At 38.5% G+C, this 6,463-nt stretch overlaps 1 long non-coding RNA gene across 1 annotated transcript; it reads left to right on the forward strand.

The window, feature by feature from the left end:
• Positions 1-244: 244 nt before the first annotated feature.
• LOC141380191 (uncharacterized) lies at positions 245-2,088 on the forward strand. The gene is made up of 2 exons (XR_012397823.1): positions 245-975; positions 1,537-2,088. It is a non-coding gene; the product is annotated as an uncharacterized lncRNA (long non-coding RNA).
• The last annotated feature ends 4,375 nt before the right edge of the window (positions 2,089-6,463 follow it).

Genomic DNA, 6,463 nt, shown 5'->3' on the forward strand with positions numbered 1-6,463 from the left:
AGCTGAAACTTCATTTCCCGTCAGCCCCGGCGTGGCCATAATCCTTTGCGGTCTGTTGTCGCTACAGATCCAGTAATGCGGAAATGGAGTGTGCTGCTAGTAGCGGAGATGAAAAAAAGATGGAAATGATCGAACCTAAAGCGGGTGTTGTCGCCGCGCGCGTGCTGAATAGCGGTGCTGTCGCGCGCGTTCTGATCAGCTGTGTTGTGGCGCGCGTATTGTAAAGCGCCGAGGGGGGGTTGAGTATGAAGGTAATTCAGTTGCGAAACTCGAGAGCTTGCAAATGTAAATGTGAGCACTTGTGATAATAATATTTGTATGTGTAGGTTGATATGTACACTTACAGCTCTGATGTGAACAGCTGAAATCCTCGATTTGCACACACACACAACAATCCACACACTTGTGTTTTGAATTGGAAGTTGCAGATTAATAGTTGTGTATTTGTAAAATGTCATTCACAAATACAAAGTGACAGACACACGTGTGCACGGCAAATTTGATTGCATCTCCATTCTACAACCACAGGTCGGCACTCACAACCTCTCAGATTCGTCAGTACAACTACAAATCTCCCGCGCTCTGACTTTTGCTACACATCTCCCGCGATCTCTGTAGCAGAACTCATCTGTGCACTCGCAGATGCAGAGGCGTGAGCAGCGCAGGGCGGGGGAGGGGCGGGGCTGGTGTAAAGCTGTTTGATTGGCTGATGCCTGACCAATGAACAATGCCAGCAGCCAACAGGACTGAGGTGCAAAATAATCATTTGCCACGATTATTTTATTATTTAGGGTTTATTTAAACTCTTTTCTGAAGAGATTTTTGTTAAAAATCATAAATTCTGTGGAAATGTACATACCAGTAAAAGAGCAGCAAAGCCAGTTTATTGGCTAGAGCCAGCCAATGAGATGGGGCGTTTCTGTTTGTCAGCACACAGGGCAGCTCACGTTGTTGGAGGCCTCGAGCAATCAGAGGGTAAGTTATGATTTTTTAATAATTATCTATATGTTCAATACTGTTAGCTAAGCTAAGGACTGTGCTGGGTGCTTCTCTTGTTTGTTTTTTTATATAAGAAAACAGTTTTGAGTTATCTAGGAGCTGCTTTCAATCATGTTATATGGTTCTAAAGATACGATTCAACCCACATGAAATAAGTTGTAATAGCATTTATAGTAAACAATATTACGTTTTTGAACCATACTAACTATAATAAACTGTATTATACTGTATATATTGCAGTATCTACAACTTTGTTAATGAATGCAACAGCACACTGTAGTATTAACTAGCATGAACTTTAATAAATTGAAGTATATTTACACACACACACACACACACACACACACACACACACACATTAATAGCAATTAAAAATAACACTAGGCGTTTCAGTTTCTTACAGATCATACCTGTTTTGGTTATTATAACCTGCATCATGTCTATTTATCCATCTATCTATTTACATGTTTGTGTACAGTGTGTCCTTTATATCACTTTTTTAATTATGAAAGTTACTAACTATAGGTTATTTCTCAGTTTCCTGTAAGGATGGAGTGACAGGAGAGATCAGCGTGTTTCAAGTCAATGAGGAACTCAGAGAAGCTGCATAGCTTGAATAGGATGTTATTTATGCTAAAGATGACATGAGGATCCAGCTCATCTACAAACACTTCAAAATGATTCAGATCGTTCAAGAGGAAGCCGACTTTATTTTCTCTTTTTACCTGCCAAGATGACTACAGATTTGAACAAAACACACACTCACCCACAAACACAACTTTTATTTTGATAATTGTTTAATGTAGTATTTTTACACTTTACTGTAAAGCAGGGGTGTCAAACTCAGTTCCTGAAGGCCCGTAACCCTGCACGTTTTTAGTTGAAACCCTGCTTCAACACACTTAAGTGAAAGTTTTAAACAAACCTGAAGGACTCAATTAGTTTGATCAGGTGTGTTTAATTAGGGTTAGAACTAAACTTTGCAAAGCTGCAGCCCTCCAGGAACTTGGAGGAGTTTGCCCTCCAGGAGTTTGACACCTGTTCTGTAAGGGAATGTAATTTGTCAAATAAAATTTACAGTCCAAATAAGTGCAGTGCAAATGTCTAGTTACTTGTATTGAAATATTTCAGGGTTTTTCCTTGTTCATAATGAGATGGAGGTGGTAAATCCAACTTCATCATTACCCATCAAATGTTATCTCCTCTTTAATACTTTGCTCAAACCTTTAGTAATGGGCAAAAAGCAAGCCATTGTGTAAAGCTGGTTGATGCTCGCTGTAATAGAGAGAGATGATGACTGTTCAGCTTATGTTGCTTAACCCTGCAGATGAGATGCTCAAAGTGGACCCTCAGCCGAGCGATGGACACTGTCTCCCTCACCTAGTTGCTCTTCCTTTGAACACACATATCATGTTGAAGGATGCAAGTTGTGGACCTAAATCAGATGTAATGCATGTAGATGTAAAAATTAGAAATAAATGAAACTGCTTTAAAATGTATTAGGTTTTACATATAAATACGTTTTTAACAGATTTGTTTCAACTTGATATTTGCATAATAAATGGCATTAGAATGTTTAGTTTTAAACAGATAGCTATATTTCAATTTTTTCAAGTTTAAGCTATATATATATATATATATATATATATATATATATATATATATATATATATACACATACATACATACATACAAGTATACTTCAATTTATTACAGTTCATGCTAGTTAATACTACAGTGTGCTGTTGCATTCATTAACAAAGTTGTAGATACTGCAATATATACTGTATAATACAGTTTACTATAGTTAGTATGGTTCAAAAACGTACTATTATTTACTATAAATACTATTACAACTTCTTATTTCATGTGGGTTGAATCGTATCTTTAGAACCATATAACATGATTGAAAGCAGCTCCTAGATAACTCATAAGTGTTTCTTATATAAAAAAAACAAACAAGAGAAGCACCCAGCACAGTCCTTAGCTTAGCTAACAGTATTGAACATATAGATAATTATTAAAAATCATAACTTACCCTCTGATTGCTCGAGGCCTCCAACAACGTGAGCTGCCCTGTGTCCTGACAAACAGAAACGCCCCATCTCATTGGCTGGCTCTAGCCAATAAACTGGCTTTGCTGCTCTTTTACTGGTATGTACATTTCCACAGAATTTATTATTTTTTAACAAGAATCTCTTCAGAAAAGAGTTTAAATAAACCCTAAATAATAAAATAATCGTGGGAAATGATTATTTTGCACCTCAGTCCTGTTGGCTGCTGGCATTGTTCATTGGTCAGGCATCAGCCAATCAAACAGCTTTACACCAGCCCCGCCCCTCCCCCGCCCTGCGCTGCTCACGCCTCTGCATCTGCGAGTGCACAGATGAGTTCTGCTACAGAGATCAAGTGGTGCTCGCTGCAGAGCCATTTGAGGAGAGGTGAGCTCCAGAGAGGGGGAGCTTAAGCTTGAGCTCCACCTTTTTTGCACTTCTTCTACGAGTGATGTCACTGGGGGTAGGGTTAGGGGTGGGGTTGGTGTACGCATTAAAACAGCTTACAGGAGGAGGAGCGACAGCTCATGCTCCCCCTCTCTGGAGCTCACCTCTCCTCAAATGGCTCTGCAGCGAGCACCCTCTCACAGAGATCGCGGGAGATGTGTAGCAAAAGTCAGAGCGCGGGAGATTTGTAGTTGTACTGACGAATCTGAGAGGTTGTGAGTGCCGACCTGTGGTTGTAAAGCGAAGATGCAGTCAAATTTGCCGTGCACACGTGTGTCTGTCACTTTGTATTTGTGAATGACATTTTACAAATACACAACTATTAATCTGCAACTTCGAATTTAAAACACAAGTGTGTGGATTGTTGTGTGTGTGTGCAAATCGAGGATTTCAGCTGTTCACATCAGAGCTGTAAGTGTACATTTCAACCTACACATACAAATATTATTATTACAAGTGCTCACATTTACATTTGCAAGCTCTCGAGTTTCGCAACTGAATTACCTTCATAGTTGAGCGCGCATACTCAAGAGAGGTGTTGTCGCGCGCCTACTGAAGGGCTGGACTGGACGGAGGTTGTGTCGCGTCGCGGGGGCACTTTTGATCGTTTTGGAAGGGCATTTTCTATCCAAGACTAAAAAGGGCATGTGCACTGCACAGGTTGAGCCCTATGTTTGCACGTGCCTGCAAGTTGGGGAATACGACTAATAACAGTCATGGGGACTGCAGAAACACAGCACACTGTTCAGATTGATGCAGACATTGACTTGTACCGCAAAGAGATCTCTATCTCACTCATGGTTTGTCTTCTCAAGTGGGGGAAAGACAATGCACAACGTTACCCCACTTCTGTCAACATGGGCCAAGTCATATCTCTCTTGTCCCAGAATCCTCAGTCCCAAATGAGAGGGGTTTTTTCTGTTGCAGGGGACATTGTAAATACACAGAGATACCAGCTTTTACCAGATAATAGTTATATGATAATTTTTCTTTAAACCCATCTCTATCTAAGTGAGTGATTAAATGTTAAATGTGATGAGTTTTTAACAATACTAAATTGAAACTTTATTTTTTTACATGGTTTAATAATTTTTTGTTATTAAAATTGAAGTTCCTGTTTCAAAGCTAACAGATAGATGGCTAATTTGTATGTCATTGACACTTTTGGCACTTTTTTGGAGTATTTTCAAAAGTTTTTTTTTTCCTGTAAATGATTCAATAAATACCGTACCGTGACATTCATACCGAGGTATTACCGTACCGTGAAATTCTGATACCGTTACATCCCTAGTATGTAGTGCTGTCGCCTCACAGCAAGAAGGTCGCTGGGTCGTTGGTTCGAACCTCGGCTCAGTTGGCATTTCCTCCGGGTGCTCCGGTTTCCCCCACAGTCCAAAGACATGCGGTACAGATGAATTGGGTAGGCTAAATTGTCCGTAGTGTATGAGTGTGTATTTGTGTTTGGATGTTTCCCAGATATGGGTTGCGCCTGGAAGGGCATCCGCTGTGTAAAAACCTGCTGGATAAGTTAGCGGTTCATTCCACTGTGGCAACCCCTTTTTTATAAAGGGACTAAGCCGACAAGAAAATGAATGAACAACCCACGGATTAATACATTTTTCTTAGTAGATTAATCGTAAATTTGTAACGATCAAAAAGAGTTTGCTTCTCGCGTCATTCAAATCACATGTATGAAATCATTTAGGCTTTCCTGTAAAATATAATGATGTCAGAAGAAGTTGTGGTAAGTGATTTGGTTTTCTGTCACTACATGTTTAGCCTTCATTAATGCATTCAGTGCAAGCTGCATAAATGAATCATTAAAATACCCATCTCAACACCCACGCAACATAAAGTATACTGTAAATGATGGTGAGTTGCATGTTTATTAATCCTTCAAATCTGTGTTTGTAAATCGCAGAACTCAAGAAAGAGATTCAGTCTTTAGTCTTTTGAGTTAGTTATCAAGTTACAGTCAAATAATACAGAAGAACTGGGATAACAGTTTATAGTTTATATAAAACCACTGATGTTTATGGTAAAGATTAAAAAATCTGTCATATGCTCAAAAATGAAAGTTGTTGGAAGCAATTACATTGTTTCACCAAAAGGTGGCGACAACCAGCCATCAAAAATATGCCACTGAATAATTCTTCAAAAATGATCCATCTAGCAATGAAAAATGAAGTTTTACGAGTGAAGGACTGAATCATTTATTGAAAATGAGACTAAAAATAAATATGGGTTGTATAAATTATATTGGAAATATATACATTTAGCGTTATCAGCAACAGTGAGTTTTTCACAGTACTGAATATTTTACAATTTATTTTTATTCAACTGATTATTTCTTCATTTTATTTGTAATACAATTACAGGTTCTCAGTTCTGTTTGTTAAAAGCAAAGGTTTTTTTACTTACTGTATTTGTAATAAATGGAAAGCAAATTACATTTCCTCCTCCCCTGATCTGCCAAATGGTCTGATCCGTAACTAAAAAACCCTGACGTGATCCGAACCTTGAGATTTGTTTCGTTACACCACTAAAAACTACTATACTGTATCAAGAATAGCAGTCCTTAAGCCCTAAAGGCAATAAATTACAACAAAAAAAGGTAAATTAGTGCAATTTCATCTTTAATTTCTGATTACAACAAAAATTTTAAAACCTTAGTATTATTATTAATTACCCATCTTCCTGCTAGTGAGAAGAGAGTGTGAGAGCAGCCTGATCTCACGAGAAAATGTAAGTATTTTACGTTTTGCCAGTTTAGTGGCTAATTCAGTCGTATGAAATGGTACGATTTTAAAAAGGAGGCGTGGCACCTGACCCCACCCCTAACCCCAACCGTCATTGGGGGATAAGCAAATCGTACTAAATTGTACGAATTAGATTGTACGAATTCATACGAATTAGCCACTAAATGAAAAAGTTACAAATTGCCGTGAGAATGTGTTGGTGAG

Source organism: Danio rerio, chromosome 22 (genome assembly GCF_049306965.1).
Source record: "Danio rerio strain Tuebingen ecotype United States chromosome 22, GRCz12tu, whole genome shotgun sequence".
Classification (NCBI taxonomy): Eukaryota; Metazoa; Chordata; class Actinopteri; order Cypriniformes; family Danionidae; genus Danio; species Danio rerio.